Genomic DNA, 25,897 nt, shown 5'->3' on the forward strand with positions numbered 1-25,897 from the left:
AGTCAGCAGGGCTCTAAAAAATTGAAAATCTGTGAGTTATGATTTGGCAACTTCATTGCTCTTCTTCTGGCAGAGTAGGCCAGAGACGATGCAGTAGCAGATTAGAGGCTAAGTGCTTGTCACGCTCTGAAGTGTGTGTGTGTGTGTGTGTGTGTGTGTGTGTGTGTGTGTGTGTGTGTGTGTGTGTGTGTGTGTGTGTGTGTGTGTGTGTGTTTATAAAATGAGAGGTAAGTGGATCCTCTTCATATCCTCCCACAGGCATTGACTGATCTACAGCTCTGTGGGCAGCAGTCAGCAACTTCATCGAGGCCTCTCTACTGTAAGCCCTCAAGAGGAACTAATTTGTTGTGTTTGCTCAGTAAGATGTGCCATTGTCTTTGTTTATTTATTTATTTTAGCTATAATTATCTGTATAATCACGTAAGAGCAATAAAAACAAGAGGCTGTCCTCTCAATTCTAACCACATCATCGATCCTCTGTCCAAACAGCTGTCCTGATCTATTTGTCTGGTGATGAGGTTGTGCATCAGTCCAAATTAAGCACAACAACAATAAAATGAATCATCTAAACAGTTACAAAACAAAACTAGGAACAAAATAGTAACAAAACTATTCAAAATATATACAAAAGTAAACAGGACAAATACATTCAAACCTAAATAAAACTACAACTAATAAACATTTATTCATTCATTCATTTTCTATACCCACTTCCTTCAGTTAAGGTTCTGGTGGTGGGGGGGGGGGGGGGGGGGGGGGGCTGGAGCCTATCCCCGTGTTCATTGGCCAAAATGTGGGGTACACCCTGAACAAACAAACACAGCCACACTTTCAGTCTCTCCTACATTCAAATTAAAGGTGTACAGTACATCCGCAAAGTTTTCACAGCACTTCATATTTTTCATATTACAGCCTCATTCTAGAATGGATTAAATTCATTTTTTACCTCAAAATTCTACACACAATACCCCATAATGACAATATGAAAAAAGTTTTTTGGAGGGGATATTTTTTAATCACATGCACATAAGTATTCACATAAGTATTCATGAAACTCAAAATTGAGCTCAGGTGGATCCTGTTGGAAAGGCACCCAGCTGTCTACATATAAGGTCCCACAGTTGACAGTGCATGTCAGAGCACAAACCAAGCACAAAGTCAAAGGAATTGTCTGTAGGCCTCTGATACATCTGAGGAGGGGTACAGAGACATTTCTGTTGCTTTAAAGGTTGCAATGAGCACAGTGGCCTCCATCATCCATAAATGGAAGAGTTTTGGATCCACCAAGACTCCATGTGGCCCACCAGTTTAAACTGAGCAATCGGGGGAGAAGGGGCCGTAGTCAAGGAGGTGACTAAAAACCCAATGGTCACTCTGTCAGTGCTCCAGCATTCCTCTGTGGAGAGAGGAGAACCTTCCAGAAGGACAACCATCTCTGCGGCAATCCACCAATCAGACCTGTATGGTAGAGTGTCCAGACAGAAGCCACTCCTTAGTAAAAGGCACATGGCAGCCCACCTGGAGTTTGCTAAAAGGCAGCTGAAGGACTCTCAGACCAGGAGAAACAAAATTCTCTGGTCTGATGAGACAACGATTGAACTCTTTGGGGTGAATACCAGGCATCATGTTTGCAGGAAACCAGGCACCATCCCTACAATGAAGCATGGTGGTGGTAGCATCATGCTGTGAGGATGTTTTTCAGCGGCAGGATCTGGGAGACTAGTCATGATTGAGGGAAAGCTTAATGCAGCAATGTACAGAGACATCCTGGATGAAAACCTGCTCCAGAGCGCTCTTGACCTCACACTGGGTGACGGTTCATCTTTCAACAGGACAATGACCCTAAGCACACAGCCAAGATATCAAAGGAGTGGCTTCAGGACAACTATGTGAATGTCCCTGAGTGGCCCAGCCAGAACCCAGACCTGAATCTGATTGAACATCTCTGGAGAGATCTGAAAATGTCTGTGCACTGACGCTCCCCATCCAACCTGATGGAGCTTGAGAGGTGCTGCAAAGAGGAATGGACCAAACTGCCCAAAGACAGGTGCACCAAGCTTGTGGCATCATAATCAAGAAGACTTGAGGCTGTAATTGCTGCCAAAGGTGTATCAACAAAGTATTGAGCGAAGGGTGTGAATACTTAGTGCATGTGATTTCTAACTTTTTTGTTTTAATACATTCACAAATAATAATATATATATATATATATATAAAAAAAAACTTTTTTTCATGTTATCATTATGGGCTTTTGTGAGTAGAAGTTTGAGGGGAAAAAAATATTTCCTCTATTTTGGAATAAGGCTGTAACATAAAATGTGGAAAAAGTGAAGCACTGTGAATACTTTCCATATGCACTTTAGATTGTAGGACATCAAATACTACAATTAATATTATCGCTACTACCACGAATACCACTAGGTGAGGGGTGATGGTCTAGTGGTTAAGCGGTGTACTTGAGACCAGAGGATTCTCTGTTCAAACTCTTGCCAGTCTGGAAAATCACAAAGGGCCCTTGATATTTAAATGTAAGTTTTCCTAGGACTTCATAGGTTTTAGATGTGCTCAACTGGCTAATACAGGCTTGTGTCCACATCGTGGTGAAAACAGGTTTCAGACAATTTAAAACCCTGCTCTGTATTCATTCATTCATTATCTGTACCTACTTATTCCAATTAGGAGTCATGGGGGAGCTGGAGCCTATCTCCACAGTCACTGGGTGGGGTACACCCTCGATAGGACACCAGTCAATTGCATGGTCACGCTCTCACTCACACTTGCAGTTGGTTTAAAGTGTCCAGTTCACCTGCCTTTCTTTGGAGCTGTGAAGGAGTCGGAGCACTTGGAGGGAACCAACGTGAACATGTGAACATGCAAATTCCACAGAGAATGGCCTGGGTGAGAAGCGGTCCGTAAACCTTCTTGTTGTGGGACAAGAGTGCTGCCCCTCTAATGAACATATGAACTAATTATTCACCCCTTAACGCCCGAATTTATATAGCTGTATATAAAAAAATGTTTTGTGTGTTTTTGCCTATAAGTAGATGATAAATAATGTTGAGATTATTAATTTCACTTTTGCACAAAAACTAGATAGTAATATTGGGTATTCTGGTAATGACTTTACGTTATAATGTTATAATAATAATGATGGTATGTTGCAAATTTGCGACAATTTGGTAAGTTGCATATTTGAGTCAGAGATTGTAGCATATATGCGATGATGGACGTTAAGGGGTTAACAGGCGCATATCAAAGTAATGTCCAAGACAGCATAAGCCAGTCTTTTGGAGTACTGCATGTTTTCTATATTGTATGATCAAAGACAGCAAATGCACGATCTTTCTTCATTTTTAACCACCTCAGAATACAGAATACTGACCTTGGTTTGTAGATCTAAGCAAGTTTAAATTGTTGAAAGCACCCTTTGGTTCAGAGATGTATTCTGGGCCTTCACCATGGAGTGTTTTGTAAGTAATGACCTGAACCTGACATGAATTCATCTGTAACTTGACTGGCAGCCAAAGAAAGGAGGCCAGCACCCTGTGCATTGTTAAATCACAATCTGCTGCATTTTGAACCGCTGGGAGGCCAGTGCCTTGATATCAGCAAGTTACAAGTGAGTTGTCAGCAAGACCTGAAGGCACCAATGTTTGAATTAGTTTTTTTTTCAGCAAAATGAAAGATAATGTGTGTCATATTTTACATGCAGGATTCTTATATATGAATAGTGGGTGGTACAATGAGGAACTGGTGGACTGGTTTGAAAGGTTTTATTGGATTGATTGATTGATTTACAATTTGTGAATACCATCATGATGATTCAAACTTTAAATGCTTGTCCAGCCAATCACAATCAATGTAGAATGCAGAAAGTTTGCACTTTGGCTTTAGTTGACTTTTCTTGCACGTCAACATTTTGTCTCTGACCAAAACCTTCTTTTTATTTCAGAGAATTCAGGCACCATCAGGAGCCTACTAACTGAAATGCTAACATTGTTGCCTGGTTTAGTCCTGACTTCTCACAAGTTGTTGGTCTTTTTGGGGGGGGGGGGGGGGGGGGGGGGAGGTGGCACTGACGAGCGATTTGTAGAGACAGCAGTCAAGAATCCCGTTATCCACTCCAACAGATCCCCATTTGGCCAGCCTTTCAGTTGGTGCAACTCAACCCAAACCTGGTGTGTAGGTCCATTTGAATGGAGAAAAATTTTAAGCATCTTTCCAAGTTGACTTTTTACTTCTTCCTCTGACCAAATCACAGTTAAATATTTCATCTCAGTCCGTCCCCAGGCTTAATGGGTAGCACTGTTGTCTCACAGCAAGATGGTCGTGGAATCAGCGAGTTTGCATGTTCTCTCCCTGTGTTTGTGTGGGTTCCCTCCGGGTGCTCCAGCTTCCTCCCACATCCAAGACATGCATTTTGGGAGAATTGGAAACTTTAAATTGAGAAATTAAGTGTGTATGTGGGTGTGAATGTGTTTGTCTATATGTGGCCCTGTGACAGACTGGCATCCTGTCCAGAGGGTACCCCGCCTCACACCCTATGATTTCTGGGATAGCCCCCCCCCACCCATGGCCCTTACTTGGACTAAGCGAGAACAGAAAATGGATGGATGGGTGGATGATGCTGTCCCCATTTGCTCCCACATCTTATTTGTACTACTTCCATTTCTTATCTGCATCTACTGTTAATGGGTGACAATAACCTGCTTCACATTTCCTGTCATTATAAAAATCCCAAAGACCTGGGCCGTGGTTCCGAACCTAGATCACCTCTTCTGATTTGACAAAATTTAGACATTTGGTACAGACCATAGTCCAAGTAAGCATCCATTCCTGGTATTGTTACACCAAACTCAAAGGTCTAGACCAGGGGTATTCAACTCATTGCAGAAAGGGCCAAGTGGTTGCAGGTTGTCTTTGCAACCACCTAATCCACCAGGTGATTTCACTGATTAACATCACTTTGAGCAGATGGAATCAGTTAATCAGTGAGTTAGCATAAAGAAATTCAGTTTATAGATTTTGTGTTATACTTGTAGCTGTGTGTTAGTAATTGTGGAGATGCAAGAAAATTTTAGATGCGAGAAGGTGGACCAATGATTGAATGAAATGGTGAATGAGGTTGTTAATTATGTAAATTGTTAATTATGTAAATTGGTGAATGGCCCAACCAGAGACAAGAGTTGTGAATTAGGGTCACCCCTTTGAGTCTGGTCTGCTTGAGGTTTCTTCGTCAGTTTTTTATTTCCACTGTTGGTCCGGGGGTTGGTAAGGTTAGACTTTACTTGTGTGAAGTGCCTTGAGGCAACCTTGTTTGCTCTGTCTGATTGCATTGTCAAATAAACAAATAAATGAAATGAAAGGAGCAGGTCTTGTGTTTTTTAAGTTTGCTGCAGTAATTCAGAACAGTTGAGATTCATTTACACAAATATGACAATATGCTTTTAGAGGTTAGAATATTTAATTCCTTTCAATCTCCACTCCACACATTTTGTCTCGATTCACTGATGGTGTAAAGTCTATTATTCAATAATACATCTTTTTTTAGATGTGGTAACATCCAGGCCATTTGTATCCAAGGAAGCAGGATATTGCTCTGAATTATTTCAAGTTTCTTAACATTTACATTGTGTTAGGATGATAATGATGTGAGTTAAATAAATGTCATTTTCTGCACCAAGGAGCATCATTTAATTGAAAAGAAAAAAAAAATACAATAAAGCATTAAGAGGTTCTGGATCGTTGCAAAAGAAAGTAATGAAACCAAAGCTTGAAACTTAAATGTTCCAAAGTATAAAATATGTCATCTGAAAATGTAACATGTTTTGAAAATGCAAAAATTGGCTTGTGTGTCTGTCAGTGATGGCAAACGAGATAAATTTGTAATATGATTAAGCTTTAAGTGAAATCAATTTCTAGCCAAAGGAAACTCTTTTACAAAGACAGCTGATCAAAGTCAAACCTTAGCTCTTGTAGCTTCTTAGGTATTATTTTGTACAGCTTTTTTCTCACACACACACAGACACACAGTTAATCAGAAATCTTTGATAGCATGCAAGCTATAGGGCTGGATCCAGAGTGAAAATCTGACAGATGCATTTTTTCCAATGATAAAATAAAAATCATACTATTCGTGTGCAACATACAGTCACACTTCTTTTAATATATTTATTATACTTCATGGTCCATAGTGAACAAATATTATTTGTATAAATATGATGTCCTAAAAAAAACAACACTATAACAAAACTGACTGTAAACAGAATCAAATTTATTGCCCAAATCTTTCAATTATATCTGAATCTATATATGATTTTTTTTCATTTGATAAAATCAATAAAACTGCATATATTCTTAATAATAATAGATTTCAATTAGAAACAGTCCAGCAGGTAACAATATTTTTCATGTCCATGACTAAATATACTGTATTTAAAATATGAAGAATTTTTCTGTGTGTCAACAATGATTTAATTTCTTTGATTATCAGAAAGTGTCCTATGCCACGTGACCGAATGGGTGCCTTTGTTCGGATACATGTATTTAGTAAATAAACTGTTTTCTGATCTGAAAGTTTGTGTGTGGCATAAATACACTTAAACCAGGCATACTTCCATGATGATTTATGGATTAATTAAATACTTTTACAATCAGTACATTTGGCATGTCCGATATCGTCGGCATCAACAATCGACAGCGACTGAGCGAGTGTGTTTTTTCCAAGTTTCGGCCATCGATCGACCAACCATTTTAGTCGTAAAACCACGGAAAATGCAATTTCAGTCATCATAGAATGCCTTTCAAACCACACTATTATCTGAAAACTATTTATAAACCACTCGCCGTTTCTTTCTGAAATAAGCGCCTCCTTGCACAGCAACTTTTTTCCTTGATGCCATGATCATCGACTCGACTGGACTGATGCTATGTTTGTTTTGATCCACCTGTGTGGTGCATTGTGGGATCACATCAAAAGCTGTGTTCACCGCGGGGACATGTTTGGCACTATTCGGGATTATTCGAGATTTTTTTTTACTGATGACGAACGATGTGTAAAAAAATCTGACCGATGCAACTGCATTGGTCCAAACCGGTCTGGATCCGGGCCTGAGCTATAAACTGTGATTCCATCTGCTCAAACTGTGCGGGTTGGCTGAAAAGTTCTGCCTCCAACCCAATTATTTCAATAAAAAAGCAAGATATCGAAGTGAAACTGCTGTGAGAATAATCCTTTGTAGCTGTTGCTACACCGAACAGTTTTCACTTGTAATTTCAAGCAGGTGCAGAATCACCTTTGAGCACAGAAGGAGGTAGAACTTTTCATCCAACCCTTGTATTTATTACTGATGCATTAACTGTAAATCATGTTAGATTTTATTTGGATTATCTGAGTTGTTTTAGGGTTATCTTATTGCGACTTGTGAAACACTATTTTTTTTTTTTTCTGGGATGTGCTGAAAGATTTGTTCAGTATAAGTGTGGAACTGGGTATTTGCATACATAGGTGACAGTTGCACCTGTCAAATGCTTTTACTTCAGTGTGTCTTATTACTCGATCCATCATCCACCTGTATTTTCAACCAATTTAATTAACATGACTATAATTCAATTAGTTTTAATTTTGTACATTTTCTTGCAGATTTTGTCTTGTCTGGCAATCCAGATTCATATTTCCCTTCATGACTAAATTCACTTTGTAAAAAGGTCTGGTCCTCTTCCATGCATGTACGTTTTCGGTCATTTGCGAACAGGCTGAGTCAGTCACAATCATTTATCTCATATGGGGGTTTTATGCTGCGGCTCATTGAAGTGCACCAAACAGCTTGATTTGTGGCGCTCTCTGATATGAAGCAGTTATTTGATGCCTTGTCCACACGGAAACGGAACTTTCCCTATACGATCTATTTCTCTGTCTTTTTCAGAAAGTGTACTGTTAACACAGCACCGTTTCAAAAAATATGAAACCACTGAAAATGCTGTAGTATACCTATGTGCCAAGCCTGTATGTGACGCTGTCATGTTCCCACAAAAAAATGGAGAAGACGTGGAGCATGCACATCACTCTTATCACAAGATGGCATCATCATTTCACAAACGTTGTATGTTGGTTGTACAAACAAAAATGCAAAGATGGTATTTTGAGTGTTTCCAAAACGTTTCATTTTCGGGCTCTGAACATGTTGGTTCTGTGTGGACAAAATGCTGATACGACACAAAACCTTTGTGGATACTCCTAAACTCCGTGCGGACAAAATGAAAAAGCTTTGGCTTCTGTTTGGAACAACCTGGACAATATCAAGAACAACAAATGGCTCTAAAAGACTTTGATTTCAATAAAAATGTGGGTGCCTTACTTCTGCCATTGTTGACACTTCTCTAGGTGTATATCTGCCAACATCACATGCTTCATTGCTCTGACTGGTTGTATGGCTGTCCTATAGTATACAAATAATGAATGTTTGAGTTCAATGGTACAAATATTTGATGAGGTGAAAGCTGGAACATACCATTCAACGAGGCGAAACCTCATTAAATATTTGTTCCATTGAAAGAATGTAAAAACATTCATTATTTGTTTTATATAACAGCCAAAATAGATCCTTGTCATTTGATATTTTATTAATTTATAAACAACAGAAAAAGGGACTTACATTTTGGTGTTCCACTGTAACGTGTAGTCCAGTGATGCTGTACACTGACTTTGGACTTCCATAAAAAAAAGACTTTGTGTAGTTCCTCAGTCCAGCCAAAAATCACATCAGCATTTCATGTGAACAGGTCTTCATGCATCCAGACGGCTTACAGTGGAGTGGATTTTTGTTTTTATATGTGTGTGTGTGTTTCATAAGAATTAGTAGTGCCAGTTAGCTCAATGAAATCATTGTGACGTTGTCCCCCGCACATGCACACACACGCAACCGGGTCGGTCGACTGTGTACGTCCTCAGTGCAGCGAAAAAAAAAAATCACGTCAGAAATGAGTCAAGCTTTTCTTCTTTCTTCCTGCTAACATCCTCCAGACAGCACAGTGGATTGGTTTTGTGTGTGTGTGAATTAGTAGTGTCAGTTAGCTCAATCAAATTGTCTCGGGAGAGTCGTTGTCCCTGCTTGTGTGCGCACACACGCAACCTGGTTGGCGCTTGTGCCTGTGTGTACTACCAAAAAAAGACTGTGTATGTCCTCAGTGCAGCGGAAGAAAAATCACATCAGAAATGAGTCCAGATTTTCTTTCCAACTTCCTGTCAACAGCCTACAGACAGCACAGTAGATTTCTTTTGTGTGTGCGTGCGCACATGTGCGATCACGTGTGCGCGATCATGGGCACGCAGATGCGCGATGCGCTGGAAATTAAATGTGAATCGAGATTTTGGCTTTGCCAGGCTACATTTTTTCAGGACTGTCTTTAAAGCTGTGTGGCCTTTGTTTTTTTTTTTGTTTGTTTGTTTTTGTTTTTAAGATTTTCATTAAAAATAAATTTCTTTTGCACCACTATTATCTCATTCCTTACCATTTACATAATGGATTAATAATATGACAATGCCAATATGATTAAAATTTGTGCTGTTTGGAAACAATTTAGAAGTTTTTCCCCTGAAGTGAAGAAATTCAAGCACTCAGATGCCATGACCTACATTAGCTAGCGACATCATACACCACATAGTGGCTTCTCCTGGCTTGTGCAATGATGCTGGGAAGAACAAAGTGACTGCCAATCATTGTAAAGAAAAGCAGCGTTTTTTTTTCACAAACATCTGAATTCATACATTGATCACCTGTGCTTTACACTGGAGTATAGTTGTGAAAGCATCAGTTTTCTGGATGTTTTGGTCCAAAAAAATGGAGGTTACCTGCATACGGATCTTTTTGTAAACCAACAGACCGTAATGCCATTTTAAGAGGTGACAGTTTCCACCCCTGACCACTCCTAAAAAGTTTACCTATCAGTCAATTCCATAGACTCGTAGCGTATGCAGTGATGACAGTGCATATGCAGCACAGTTTTCTAAGCAGAGGGTATAAACAGGAATGGGTGGCTGCAGCTAGGGGGTGTTATGACCATGTGACCCAGGGAGAGTGCCTTCAGCCTACAAAACAGACATCTACCCAGAGCCCTACTACCATGTGCTGTATCAGATATTCTCCTCTCGGTGCCAAATTTAGCAAGATAATTCAGAAATATTGGCACATTGTAAAGTCAGACCCCAAACTCAAAAATGTATTCAGTGAACCACCCAAATTGGTTTTTAAACATCCTAGTAACATCAGAGACTGCCTGGTCAAATCTGACATAAGCTCTCAACATCTGCTAAAACTCTTTAACTTACCAGATGGTAATTATAAATGTGGGGGCTGTCCCTAGTGTGTTTACACACAGAGATGCAAGACCTTCACCCACCTGCATACAGGCCACAATATCTCCAGTCGAGGGGCAATCACATGCAGCACTACTCACGTGATCTACATGATCCGATGCCCTTGTGGCCTTGTGTATATTGGGAAAACGTCCAGGGAATTCAGAACCAGGATTAGTGAACATAGGAGAAAGATCAGATTAGGGGATGAGCACAGTCCAGTTGCAGCCCATTTCAAAAAAGCAGGCCATAGCGTTAGTGCGCTGTGTTATGGCTCGGCCCTGTCTTCATTTGTCACATGGTGTGATCAAAACTATCTGGACCTGAACGTTGCAAAAACAAAAGAAATCATTATAGATTTCAGGAAATGTAAGCGTGTTCATACTCCTAGCATCATTCATGATGAAGATGTCCAGATAGTGGAGCAATATAAATATCTGGGAACCATTTTTGATGCTAAACTGAGATTTGATGACAACACAGAGGCCATCTGTAAAAAAGCACAGCAGAGGATTTATGTGCTATGCAAACTTCGATCCTTTGAAGTTAGTGAGAGGATCCTCAGAGTCTGTTACTGTTCCTACATAGAGAGCCTGCTCACCTTCTCCTTTGTCTCTTGGTTTGGTTGTCTGTCTATGAAGGACAAGAACAGCCTGAACAATATAGTCTGTTCAAAAATAATTGGCGTCCAGCAGAGAGACCTGGCATCACTGTGGGAGTCGTGTCATGACAAAAGCCCAGCAGATCATTGATTTAGATCAGACACATCTTATCATTAGGCTTTACACTCATGCCCTCTGGGCGGCGCTATCAGATGCCCCAGATGAGAACTAATCGCTATTCAATGTCTTTTATTCCTTCTGCGATTAGACTCCTGAACACTGGCTGATTTTGTCCTTGTTTTTAACCTTGATTCTGTGATTGTTATTTAGCATATACCTATGTAAATGTTATGTCTGTGTTTTTATGGTTGGCCAGGGGGTCTGCAATGAATTGCCCTTTAAGGGACTAATAAAGTATTCTGATTCTGATTCTGATTCTTACCTGGGAGTGGAGAGAGTGAAGCGACAGCGCAGAGGAGGTGACATTGAGAGAAGGCTCCTTCCAAAGGAGACATTCTGGATTTATTCTCTCACTACAATGTCACCTAATGAGGACTTTGATCTCAAGCCCTTCTTATGAATTCCAGAGAATCGGCTATTTTAACTTTAATGTGACGTTAATCAATCAACTCAACTTCAACTTTTTTTCTTATATAGCGCCAAATCACAACAAACAGTTGCCCCAAGGCGCTCCATATTGTAAGGCAAGGCCATACAATAATTATGAAAAACCCCAACGGTCAAAACGACCCCCTATGAACAAGCACCTGGCAACAGTGGGAAGGAAAAACTCCCTTTTAACAGGAAGAAACCTCCAGCAGAACCAGGCTCAGGGAGGGGCAGTCTTCTGCTGAGACTGGTTGGGGCTGAGGGAAAAAACCAGGAAAAAGACATGCCGTGAAGGGGGGCAGAGATCGATCACTAATGATTAAATGCAGAGTGATGCATACGGAGCAAAAAGAGAAAGAAACAGTGCATCATGGGAACCCCCCCACAATCTACGTCTAAAGCAGCATAACCAAGGGATGGTCCAGGGTCACCCGATCCAGCCCTAACTATAAGCCTTAGCGAAAAGGAAAGTTTTAAGCCTAATCTTAAAAGTAGAGAGGGTATCTGTCTCCCTGATCTGAATTGGGAGCTGGTTCCACAGGAGAGGAGCCTGAAAGCTGAAGGCTCTGCCTCCCATTCTACTCTTACAAACCCTAGGAACTACAAGTAAGCCCGCAGTCTGAGAGCGAAGCGCTCTAATGGGGTAATATGGTACTACGAGGTCCCTAAGATAAGATGGGACCTGATTATTCAAAACCTTATAAGTAAGAAGAAGAATTTTAAATTCTATTCTAGCATTAACAGGAAGCCAATGAAGGGAGGCCAACACGGGTGAGATATGCTCTCTCCTTCTAGTCCCCATCAGTACTCTAGCTGCAGCATTCTGAACCAACTGAAGGCTTTTTAGGGAACTTTTAGGACAACCTGATAATAATGAATTACAATAGTCCAGCCTAGAGGAAATAAATGCATGAATTAGTTTTTCAGCATCACTCTGAGACAAGACCTTTCTAATTTTAGAGATATTGCGTAAATGCAAAAAGGCAGTCCTACATATTTGTTTAATATGCGCTTTGAATGACATATCCTGATCAAAAATAACTCCAAGATTTCTCACAGTATTACTAGAGATCAGGGAAATGCCATCCAGAGTAACGATCTGGTTAGACACCATGCTTCTAAGATTTGTGGGGCCAAGTACAATAACTTCAGTTTAATCTGAGTTTAAAAGCAGGAAATTAGAGGTCATCCATGTCTTTATGTCTGTAAGACAATCCTGCAGTTTAGCTAATTGGTGTGTATCCTCTGGCTTCATGGATAGATAAAGCTGGGTATCATCTGCGTAACAATGAAAATTTAAGCAATACCGTCTAATAATACTGCCCAAGGGAAGCATGTATAAAGTGAATAAAATTGGTCCTAGCACAGAACCTTGTGGAACTCCATAATTAAGTTTAGTCTGTGAAGAAGATTCCCCATTTACATGAACAAACTGTAATCTATTAGACAAATATGATTCAAACCACCGCAGCGCAATGCCTTTAATACCTATGACATGCTCTAATCTCTGTAATAAAATTTTATGGTCAACAGTATCAAAAGCAGCACTGAGGTCCAACAGAACAAGCACAGAGATAAGTCCACTGTCCGAAGCCATAAGAAGATCATTTGTAACCTTCACTAATGCTGTTTCTGTACTATGATGAATTCTAAAACCTGACTGAAACTCTTCAAATAGACCATTCCTCTGCAGGTGATCAGTTAGCTGTTTTACAACTACCCTCTCAAGAATCTTTGAGAGAAAAGGAAGGTTGGAGATTGGCCTATAATTAGCTAAGATAGCTGGGTCAAGTGATGGCTTTTTAAGTAATGGTTTAATTACTGCCACCTTAAAGGCCTGTGGTACATAACCAACTAACAAAGATAGATTGATCATATTTAAGATTGAAGCATTAAATAATGGTAGGACTTCCTTGAGCAGCCTGGCAGGAATGGGGTCTAATAAGCATGTTGATGGTTTGGATGAAGTAACTAATGAAAATAACTCAGACAGAACAATCGGAGAGAAAGAGTCTAACCAAATACCGGCATCACTGAAAGCAGCCAAAGATAACGATACATCTTTGGGATGGTTATGAGTAATTTTTTCTCTAATAGTCAAAATTTTGTTAGCAAAGAAAGTCATGAAGTCATTACTAGTTAAAGTTAATGGAATACTCAGCTCAATAGAGCTCTGACTCTTTGTCAGCCTGGCTACAGTGCTGAAAAGAAACCTGGGGTTGTTCTTATTTTCTTCAATTAGTGATGAGTAGAAAGATGTCCTAGCTTCACGAAGGGCTTTCTTATAGAGCAACAAACTCTTTTTCCAGGCTAAGTGAAGATCTTCTAAATTAGTGAGACGCCATTTCCTCTCCAACTTACGGGTTATCTGCTTTAAGCTACGAGTTTGTGAGTTATACCACGGAGTCAGACACTTCTGATTTAAAGCTCTCTTTTTCAGAGGAGCTACAGCATCCAAAGTTGTCTTCAAAGAGGATGTAAAACTATTGACGAGATACTCTAACTCCCTTACAGAGTTTAGGTAGCTACTCTGCTCTGTGTTGGTATATGACATTAGAGAACATAACGAAGGAATCATATCCTTAAACCTAGTTACAGCGCTTTCTGAAAGACTTCTAGTGTAATGAAACTTATTCCCCACTGCTAGGTAGTCCATCAGGGTAAATGTAAATGTTATTAAAAAATGATCAGACAGAAGGGAGTTTTCAGGGAATACTGTTAAATCTTCTATTTCCATACCATAAGTCAGAACAAGATCTAAGATATGATTAAAGTGGTGGGTGGACTCATTTACTTTTTGAGCAAAGCCGATAGAGTCTAATAATAGATTAAATGCAGTGTTGAGGCTGTCATTCTCAGCATCTGTGTGGATGTTAAAATCGCCCACTATAATTATCTTATCTGAGCTAAGCACTAAGTCAGACAAAAGGTCTGAAAATTCACAGAGAAACTCACAGTAACGACCAGGTGGACGATAGATAATAACAAATAAAACTGGTTTTTGGGACTTCCAATTTGGATGGACAAGACTAAGAGTCAAGCTTTCAAATGAATTAAAGCTCTGTCTAGGTTTTTGATTAATTAATAAGCTGGAATGGAAGATTGCTGCTAATCCTCCACCCCGGCCCGTGCTACGAGCATTCTGACAGTTAGTGTGACTCGGGGGTGTTGACTCATTTAAACTAACATATTCATCCTGCTGTAACCAGGTTTCTGTAAGGCAGAATAAATCAATATGTTGATCAATTATTATATCATTTACCAACAGGGACTTAGAAGAGAGAGACCTAATGTTTAATAGACCACATTTAACTGTTTTAGTCTGTGGTGCAGTTGAAGGTGCTATATTATTTTTTCTTTTTGAATTTTTATGCTTAAATAGATTTTTGCTGGTTATTGGTGGTCTGGGAGCAGGCACCGTCTCCACGGGGATGGGGTAATGAGGGGACGGCAGGGGGAGAGAAGCCGCAGAGAGGTGTATAAGACCACAGCTCTGCCTCCTGGTCCCAACGCTGGACAGTCACAGTTTGGAGGATCCAAGAAAATTGGCCAGATTTCTAGAAATGAGAACTGCTCCATCCAAAGTGGGATGGATGCCGTCTCTCCTAACAAGACCAGGTTAATGTAACTTTAAAATAAAACTTTTAATGTAACTTATGTTTTTGTATAAATAAATATATTTTTATACAAAAATGTGTCTGTATACATGATAGGGAATGTATTTTTGTGGGAGATGTGTGTTTTTGTAAAGGATGTTTATTGTTCACTGTACTTTTTTTTTTTTTTTTTCACTGCATATTTAAGTTGGAGTTGGTGGACAGATGATGCCAACTGGACACAGCTGGTGTGGATTATTCATTCTATTAATATACTATTCCTGCCATGTATATCTACAGTTTCCTGAAGAAGACCTTTGCGGTTGAAACGTTGCGTTTTAGTCAATAAATAGATTTTGGGAGCTTTATACCAGTGTGCGGATTTTCCTTTTCCTTTTCTTGTAAGAACAAAGTGACTGCCAATCATTGTAAAGAAAAGCAGCGTACCATCAGCTGGCTACTCCCTAGTGATGGTGAGATGAAGCTTCATGAAACATTAAAGCTTTCCAGCAAATTTGTCCACTAAAGGGTTAATTTCTCGGGGCTTCATATGCACCTGATGTCACCTGATGGCCAATGTGTGTACAACAGGCAGCTGTGATCTTAACCATGTCATTTGTGATGCTCTGTATTTTGTGTCAGCAATGGCTTTTGGAAATGACTATAAATAATGAAAAAAGGATGACCATATAATTTGTTTATTTCTATGTAGTGTATTTTCTAGGAAGTATATAATGAATACCAGTGATGGGCACAGCAAACTAAAAAGTTAGCTTTGATAAGCATTCATCAGATAACTGAAAAGTTATCTTTTATGATGATAAACTGCTAAAAATTGATTTTTATTACAGATAACCGATAACTATTAGTATTGATTTGGATGCGGCCACATCAGATTACACTGTCGACTTTTGATAAACCAGTTTCACTTTAAGCGCCACAGGGGCTGCTGGGTAAATTCAGGGATCACAAACACACAAGAATGCATGAAAATGAATGAATAAAAAAAAATAAAACCCAAAACAGTCATCATCTTTCAAATGCAGTAAAACACAGTATTAGAAGTCACAGTTTATCTCGTTATTAGACACACCGTCATTTATGAGCTAAAAGCTGCTGCTTTTTTCACACGCTTTGAACCCTGCGGCGCAAACAACCGAAATACGTCCATTGCAAAATACACGTAGTAAATATAAATTCTTACCTGTTACTTTCAATGGGATTCATCTGACAAAATAATCATCCTGAGATGATCCAAAACATTCTAAACAGTGAAGAAACCTCCCAGTGTGTACACAGCTGCGCCGTGAGAGCTCCTTGGTGATACCATCAGCCACAAAAAAATAAAATGTTACAATTAGTCTGTTTTTGTGTCGAGGGGGCTTCTTCTTTCAGATCCAATGGCACACAGCACCAGCTTAAGGTGATCGCTGAGATTTTATAAAACTTTTAACTCCTGGCAGCCATCGTCATTTTTTAGATGCAATGAAGTAATCCTGTGTCCTTGAGATAGTTAAATAATTATTTTTGCATGATGTGTGATGGGTTTTGCAGCAGATTTTCAAGGGACATCACTGTAACATCCAAAGTGAACCCTAAACTGTTGTGTGTTGGGGGGTTTGGCTGGATGTTTTTGTGTTGTTTTCTTTTCTTTGCTCTCCAGGTGGTATGCAAACTGGTTTTTTGTCTGTGGAGAAGGTGCTGGCAGAAGAGTCCTTCACCCTCATCAGCATTATTAGCTGCACCTGTGGAGGATGCTCACGTGTAAACTTAAAGACTTTCAGCTGAAGCAGATAATGAGATGGCATTCTGCATTTAAGCCATGAGTGGTTCAAGCAGAATTGCCGGGAACTCGACCTTGTGATGTTCGTTTGTGAGACGCTGAGGACCGCGCCCGGGTTTGACACATCGTGCCTGTGAAGGAGGACGGGTGAGGGACACATGCTGTCAGCACACATCAGAGAGTCAGTTTGTCGTATCCACCTGGGGGTGTTCGGCGGTGAGTCTGGGTCCAGAAGCGCCGAGCTTTGATCCATTTCGGCGCTGGAGAGCGCGCCGTCCTTCACCTCGCCAGACAAACGCACATTTATGTTGTACACCAATTATTGCACGGGAGAAAAATAAAATTGTTTTGTTTTTGGAACTGCTTTCTGGTTATTTAGCGCTGGGTTCAGTCAGATGCTGGTCGTGCTCCTCAACTCGCGTCTGCACATAACATAAACTACACTACCCACAATGCTACCTGCGTCAACCGGCCAATCATGTTTTACGCTTAATGATGACATCATCAGCAAGCGACAGCCAGTCTGCCATAAATACACACAGAGCAGATGGAGTAAAATGTTTAATTTTAGGGTTTACAAACGTTTTTGACCATTAAACTCACTTTACCAGCAAAAAAATGTTATCGCATTGAAACTTATTGGAACTAAATTTATCAGAAGATAACACTATGTAACACACTTTTTGTTCCTGGCTTCTAAGTGCTATATTTCAACTGCTTATGTCTAAAGTCTATGGAAAAATGACTACATTCAGCACAAACTTTGATTTTATTATTATAATTTTTTTTAACGTTCTAGAAAGTTCTAATAGTTTCTTGAAATTTCTAGATAATTCTGGAAACTTCTAGAAAATTCTGGACAGTTCTAGCAGTTAAAGAATATCCTAGAAGACTACTCAGTAGTAGTGAGGGTGAATCGAGAATATTCTTGAAAACAGACAAATTTAAAAATGTCATTGTCCTGATCACAGAAGCAAAGTTTCTGTGGAATAACAGCTATTTTCTATTTATTTAAGGCATAACAGGTTAGGAAAACACACTGTGTACCCAGGAACAAAACAAAAATAAAAAATTGTTACATAGTGTAATTGGTCCGATGATGGTTTTAAAAATACTCTGAAAAGCTAATCCACTAGCAAAAACATTTGCTTCGATAATTGTGCACGTGAACATACAAGGTGGATATTCGTGTGTATGCCCCAAGTCATGGCACAAGTAATCTCAAAACCTCACATGTGCCCGGGCACTTCTTCCTGTAGATGGCAGATAAAGGAAAAGAAAATGAAATGGACCATGGAATTATAAAAGTAAAAAATATGTTCATTGAAATGAGCTGTAATTTTGCAACATGTTACAACACTTAACCTGCATTATAAAGCTTGGATTTTGGTAGAAACTAAATTCTGTCATCTTTGTGAAGCTTAAAAGGCCATACAGCCTTTAATTAATAATATTTTTTTAAAGACCCTGCTGATGTGATGCTTAAAATGAGCTAAGGTTGCCAGTTGTAGTTCAAATACCCCAACAATTTTGTTATTGTTTTGTAAAACTTTGCAAAATCTTGTAACTGTTAAAATGGCCCAAGCAGAGGGTCACCCCTTTGAGTCTGGTCTGCTTGAGGTTTCTTCCTCACTATCAGGGTTTTTTTTTTTTTTCCTTACCACTGTCGCCTGTGTGCTTGCTCTAGGGGTTGGTAAGGTTAGACCTTACTTATGTGAAGCACCTTGAGGCAGCTTTGGTGTGATTTGGTGCCTTATATATGTAATAAATTGAAGAAAAATAAATTGAATTACAAACTTTGTTGGTCCATTATCAACCAATGTTAAATATGTTTCCTGGTGCTGGAAATGTAATATTCAGCTTTTAAATTTTCATTTTATTTCAAAATGTGATATCATATCGAAGCTGAAAATATCCATCTTACTGTGCGTGTGCTTATTATTTCATAAGAAGATCAGCACTTTAATAATCATTGTCCAAAATTAAACCTGTTTCCTACAAATCCTAGTCCACTCCATAATTATTTGAGTTTAAGATTAGTCTAATAGTTTGTGAACATGTGGCTGCATTCCTCATATTCTAACTAATTCCCCCCCACAGTAATGAAAGAGGGCTGTTGAATATGTGATCCATCAACAGAGGAGCAGCGTAAGAGAGAAGAAGTCAAAGCTTTAGAGCCTCAGCTGATGGTTTTGTTTTGTAATTTTTCCCTGACTGTTTGTGACTGATTGGATCATTTTGTTTTCAGATTTTTTTAAACATGTGCCTGTTGAAGCACATTCAGCATTTTGGTGCATTAGTCTTATTTTTCAGAAAATGGAGCCTATAATAATAATAATAATAATAATTTGTATTATTATTATAATGTAATTGTTATCCATGCATTGAATACCTTTAATTGCTGCAGACTGGCTGCACCTCCTCTGCCTCCCTTATTTAACTCCACTTTACAATTATGTTTTAACGATATGTTTGCTGTGATCATGTATTTATTTTTTTTTTTTTTTGAAGGTATGAGGAGAAATCATATTTAAATGCCTCCTGTGCATGAAATTATCACTGTACCTATAGCCTCTCATGGTTATTGGTTTCACACTGTTCACACCTGATACAAAGGGATAGCCAGGCCGGTTGATTTTGTTTGTTTGTTTCAGGAAGAAGTTCAAGTCTGTGTAGTTGTACACATTGAAAATATCACACTACAAACTTATAGAGACATTCACTTATGTTAGCAGTGGTGTTGATTATTTTTTTGGGTCCTCAACCTTTGAGGTCAAGAGACTCTTTGGAACAGTTCTTGGAATCATGGGGTCATAGCACAGAGGTGTTTGACAATGATAAGACCTGTACAGGAGAATGATGCTCTAGGGTCTTGAGGATTCTAGTGCTTCCTGTCTCACTGTATGGTTGAGAGACTTAGACAAGCACCAGCAACCTAAAGTCATGACTGGGTATCTTTGGAGGATCCCTGGGTACCACTAAATGACTGTCAAATGGAGAGACTAAGATGTGGGAATGCCATGTTCAACATTTTGGCCTTGTACCACATTTCTCTGGGCAGGATCAAGCAAACAGGCATCTTAAAGAAAAATTAACAGGTCTGTGTGAGCCAGAATTCTTGCTGGTTGGTATGTGTTCAAATACTTATTTGCAGCAGTAACATACAAATAAATTATTAATAAAAAAAATCATACATTGTGATTTCGGGATTTTTTTTAGATTATGTCTCTCACAGTGGACATGCACCTAAGATAAAAATTTTAGACCCCTCCATGATTTCTAAGTGAGAGAACTTGTAAAACTGCAGGGTGTTCAAATACTTATTTTCCTCACTGTATATATATATATATATACGAGGTCTGTTAGAAAAGTATCCAACCTTATTATTTTTTTTCAAAAACCATATGGATTTGAATCACGTGTGATTGCGTCAGCCAAGCTTGAACCCTCGTGCGCATGCGTGAGTTTTTTCATGCCTGTCGGTTGCTTCATTCGCCTGTGAGCAGGCTTTGAGTGAGGTGTGGTCCACCCCTCTCGTCTATTTTTTATTGCAAATAAATGTCTGAACGATTTGGATCTTTGCTGCATCAATTTTTTTCCAGAAACTGTAAGAGACGTCCAGGTGGACACCGTTCGAAAAATGAATATGGCTTTCAGGGACGATTTTATGGGGATTATAGTAGAGAAGCTTGAATCTTCGACTGGACTGGGTTGCTTGACACGAGGACATTTCACTTCAAATCGCAGAAGCTTCCTTTACGGGGATTAAACAGATTACGGGGTGTTACTGCCCCTTTAAGGACGGCCCACAATTGCTGAGAGAGCAGCGCGCTCCCAGCGCCAATGGACAAGCTGACACCCCACACAAATAACCAGATCATTTCCAACGTGAAAGCTTTGTTGATCCGGGACCTCGTCTGACTTTCACAAAAAGACAGAAGATGTGGACGTCAGCACTTTTTCCAGCACATTCCACCGTTACAGGAGTTTTTTTTTCATGGAAAAAGAAGCCGAGGGATGCGCTACGGAGCCGTTCATTACGCGGGACAAAACCACCTCGGTGTTGGTCTCACAGGACGGCTTAAAGGTGGATTTCAGATGGATTCCGGTTGCTTTCCAGTTGTGTGAATATCCGATTGTGATTGTGCATGAGCTGAACATGCCAGAACATGTCCTGTGAGGCTTCATCACGGCATTTCTTTTCGCCATGCAGCTCCGCCCCGACGCGCAGAATTCCTCCGCCTTTGTTCCTCTTTCCATGACAAAAACTCCTGTAACAGTGAAATGTGCCGTTCATTTCTAAACTGGACGCTGTCTTGATCCGGTATGTCCTCTGACTAGCACAGGAATTGTGAAAAGACGTGGACATGAAATATCTTGGCATCATACTGTCTGCAATGCAAGTCAAAGTATTTTCCATATCGTCCCAACTTCTTCTTTTGAGAAACTGTCTCCACCTCCATTTCCAACAATTGTAACAAAATACTTGTGACCAGTGAATGAGCCTTTGAAAGTGCCAATGGAGGTGGAAATTTTCATAGCATTCAAGAAGCTTTTGTGAAACATTTCTCTGCTGCTTTTAGCCATCTGCATTCACAATGGTTGCAGATTGCATTTGTGAGATGAAGCCCAGGTTCTCTTGTGTTTAATCACTTGGGTTTCACGTGTGTGTCACTGAGAGATGAGCAGATTTGTAAAGTGGATGCTGCTGTTATCGCCAGCAAGGAGTATAAAAATACTGTCTTCCCCAGAGGTGTGAGACTTTCCACAGGCTGACTCTTCCCTGCAGAGTGAAAGATGGTCCCCATTAAAGTGAGGGAGGCAATTAAAAAGAGAGGACCAGAGCCAGTCCCTCTCATCTGTAATCAGTATGTACAGTGATGCTGCACAGCAGGGCCTCGTACATTTTGAGGAAAGAAAAAGACTAAAAACAAAGTAATATTTAAGGTAAATGACAGTTCAGAAGAAACACAGAAGATGTGGTAGATGTTTTACAGAGTTTAATGTCATTACACTTGGCATCAGTTTGGAAGCCTGTATCTGTTTTGTTTAGTTTTTTTTGACTACTCAAACCCTTTGATCAAACTGTGCCTTTGTGATAATCCATCCCCAGAAATCTCTCTTTTTTATTTTATTTTATTTTATTTTTATTTTTTGATGCAGTACCATGCTGGTTCCACACAGTTGCTAGTTTGAAGTGTTGATACAAAGCAAGATGGATTCATGTTTTCATCTTCTAAACTCTGGCACTGACATCTGAACATCATTGCAATAACTGAGACTTCCAACTATTAAATGTTTTTCAGTGTCCTGTTGTTCTATTTCATGAGCCTGTGCCCACTGTGACCTCAGTTTCCAGGTGTTAACAACCAGCAGTTGTACCTGTGGTGGTCATCTGCTGCTATAGACCATCAACTTCAAGGGTCAACTTGTTGGACAATGTGATTATATCAACAATGAGCAAGATATTGAAATGAAACTCACTTATTGACTTATTGACTATCGTTGTACTAAATGGTTTTGGCCTGCAATTTCAGACTTGCACACAATTGCATTGGGCATCACACGTGCACAGCTGTCAGCAAAAAATGGCAATGTGCATGGATGGGTGTTTGAAACTGTGCACTGTTCTTGAATTCCTAACAGCAGAGGGTTGTGCACCCATGGACTTTCATTAGTTTATATAGCGCAACATCACAATAAAGCTGCCTCAAGGCGCTTCACAGAAGTAAGGTCTAACTTTACCAACCCCTAGAGCAAGCACACAGGCAACAGTGAGGAAAAACTCCCTCTGATGATGTTAAGGAAGAAACCTCAAGCAGACCAGACACAAAGGGGTGACCCACTGCTTAGGCTAATCTACCAAAAAGGTTTACAACACAGAACACAATGCAAAAACAACATGCACCATGCTCCATCGGGTGGGGGGATGGGGAGGGGTAGTCATTGGATCTGTTCCTACAGCTGGGTCCATCCCACATCCGCCACAGGAATCATCCAATCCAGTATGTGGATCCAGCTGCATCTCGGACAGAGAGAGAGAGGAAAAAAAACAGAATCCATCGACCAGAAAAACTACACTTAAAGTATAATTTGTCAGCATTAATCAACAGCACAAGAAATGCTAAGGTGATCACCGGCCACTAGCCCTAAGCTTCACTAACAGACCCAGGCTTTAGATAAAGTTAAGGCCAAGACCCGCTCTGTTTACTAATAAAATGAATTTAAAATGGTATGAAGCATAGTAACATACTATGCCAGTATGCTAGCCATATGAAAGGGAGAATAAATGCATCTTAAAGTGGATATGACACTTAAAGACAACATAGTCTTATTACATGTAACAAAGGTTATATAATTCGGTCAACCTAAGCGTTTTGGGAAAATGGACGCAATTCTCCTGTTATATATAACATTTGAACGTCCTGCCACTGAAAAATGTGCACGCCCCGTGATCAGCTTCCTGCTGAGCACCAACGCTAAAATACGTCACTACATGTAGACCGTATTGGCTTGCGTGCCTGGCGGCCATTGTTTACACTTTGTTTAGTGGCAGAGACTTTGATTAAACACAGCTCAAGGGGACTTGTTTGTAGATATGCCTGACCAGTGTGTTGCAGCATACTGTGCAAACACAAAGTGAAAGGTTTTAGCCTTTTCAGGTCCAGGCAGATGGATCGAAAGCCTCGCTGTTGTGCGATGCACGAAATGTCAGGCTGCCGCTCCCTCCGCTCGCACACACGCATTTGCTCCCAACAGCAGTATTAGGCAGTATTATTAGACGGCATTGCTTAAATTTTCATTGTTATGCAGATGATACCCAGCTTTATCTATCCATGAAGCCAGAGGACACACATTAGCTAAACTGCAGGATTGTCTTACAGACATAAAGACATGGATGACCTCTAATTTCCTGCTTTTAAACTCAGATAAAACTGAAGTTATTGTACTTGGCCCCACAAATCTTAGAAACATGGTGTCTAACCAGATCCTTACTCTGGATGGCATTACCCTGACCTCCAGTAATACTGTGAGAAATCTTGGAGTCATTTTTGATCAGGATATGTCATTCAATGCGCATATTAAACAAATATGTAGGACTGCTTTTTTGCATTTGCGCAATATCTCTAAAATTAGAAAGGTCTTGTCTCAGAGTGATGCTGAAAAACTAATTCATGCATTTATTTCCTCTAGGCTGGACTATTGTAATTCATTATTATCAGGTTGTCCTAAAAGTTCCCTGAAAAGCCTTCAGTTAATTCAAAATGCTGCAACTAGAGTACTAACGGGGACTAGAAGGAGAGAGCATATCTCACCCATATTGGCCTCTCTTCATTGGCTTCCTGTTAATTCTAGAATAGAATTTAAAATTCTTCTTCTTACTTATAAGGTTTTGAATAATCAGGTCCCATCTTATCTTAGGGACCTCATAGTACCATATCACCCCAATAGAGCGCTTCGCTCTCAGACTGCAGGCTTACTTGTAGTTCCTAGGGTTTGTAAGAGTAGAATGGGAGGCAGAGCCTTCAGCTTTCAGGCTCCTCTCCTGTGGAACCAGCTCCCAATTCAGATCAGGGAGACAGACACCCTCTCTACTTTTAAGAGTAGGCTTAAAACTTTCCTTTTTGCTAAAGCTTATAGTTAGGGCTGGATCAGGTGACCCTGAACCATCCCTTAGTTATGCTGCTATAGACTTAGACTGCTGGGGGGTTCCCATGATGCACTGAGTGTTTCTTTCTCTTTTTGCTCTGTATGCACCACTCTGCATTTAATCATTAGTGATTGATTTCTGCTCTCTTCCACAGCATGAATTGGCATGTCTCTTGCCTCTGCTTCGGCTCCGCCATAAACACCGTTGGCATTATTTTCGCTGCCATAATGCTCCTGGTTTGAATGTTCGTCCGAAAGATACGGCTCCAATCTGTAGGATCTAATCACTGCTGCGACATCCTCAGGAGCCGAGTCAGAAATAATGCACACTTGAAGAGGAGTCAGAAAAGTTCTTGATCTCGTCACTGTCCATGCTGAGGTCCATCTGTTCCTGTTGTTAATCGAACAGACAAAGACGGGACTCTACATGCTGTGATGTCACGGCATCACGTGACCGCTGATGGAACGCTACCAGCGCGCTTTCCAAGAAACACACTTTTGAGAAACTGTACAAACTTTATTTCTCAGAGATAATAATTAAAACCACTTTCAACTTACTATACTGTATGTATATTTTGATATTTATATCAGTTTAACCTAATTTTTTAGGTGTCATATCCACTTTAAATCTGTACTTGAAAGTCTCTACAGAATCTGATTGTTTCATTGATGAATGGGTGCTGTCAATTGCAACTGCTGTGAGGTTGGACGGGTGAAAATCAAGCCACAAAGAGTCTGCATGAGCAGGCCCGTAGGGGGCGCCCCACAGCAGCCACCGATGCACAGCATCAAGTGTATGGTCCTCGCAGAATTTTTGGAAAGTGGCAAAATTGTCAGCTGTGACTGATATGGGGTGACTTTGTAAAAGCTGCTTGCACGCTTGAAGCAGGTTCATTCTGGAAAAGACAGAATCCTCATGCAAACACAGGATGCACTGCAGCACCTCAAATTTTTACAAGCTCTTACCACACCCACTGTGTAGTTTGGATCTTGTGCTCTCTGACTTTTTACCCAAGGCCAAAATATGACCACCGGGTATTATGAAGACTGTGCCATCTATCTGCCCATTTCTCTGTCCATCTGTCTATCTGTCTGTGCTCAGCATAAGTGTAGTCCAACTACTGCCAGGGTCTTCAAATTCAGAGGGAGCATTCTTGGGACCCAGACCTTGGACAAGTTCAAAGTTGGCTAACCTTGACCTGTTTTAAGAGATCAAAAGGACACATTCTATTTCCTATTTTTATGCTCATACAGCCAAGGGTATTTTAGCTTTGCATTGTAGTTCCATTTCCCAGTCTGAAAG

General features: G+C 40.0%; 1 protein-coding gene and 1 long non-coding RNA gene across 2 annotated transcripts in view; one reads left to right on the top strand and one right to left on the bottom strand.

Annotated features, from left to right (window-relative positions):
* On the bottom strand, window positions 1-25,378 carry LOC117527337. The gene is made up of 4 exons (XR_004565498.1): window positions 25,305-25,378; window positions 16,924-16,930; window positions 3,752-3,758; window positions 1-11 (listed from the first exon to the last, which is right to left on the bottom strand). It is a non-coding gene; the product is annotated as an uncharacterized LOC117527337 (long non-coding RNA).
* The window catches only part of asic2 (acid-sensing (proton-gated) ion channel 2), a 1,153,097-nt gene that overhangs the window by 413,423 nt on the left and 713,777 nt on the right, over window positions 1-25,897 (top strand). The window lies entirely within an intron of this gene.

The sequence above is a fragment of the Thalassophryne amazonica genome, chromosome 16, assembly GCF_902500255.1.
Source record: "Thalassophryne amazonica chromosome 16, fThaAma1.1, whole genome shotgun sequence".
Taxonomy (NCBI): domain Eukaryota; kingdom Metazoa; phylum Chordata; class Actinopteri; order Batrachoidiformes; family Batrachoididae; genus Thalassophryne; species Thalassophryne amazonica.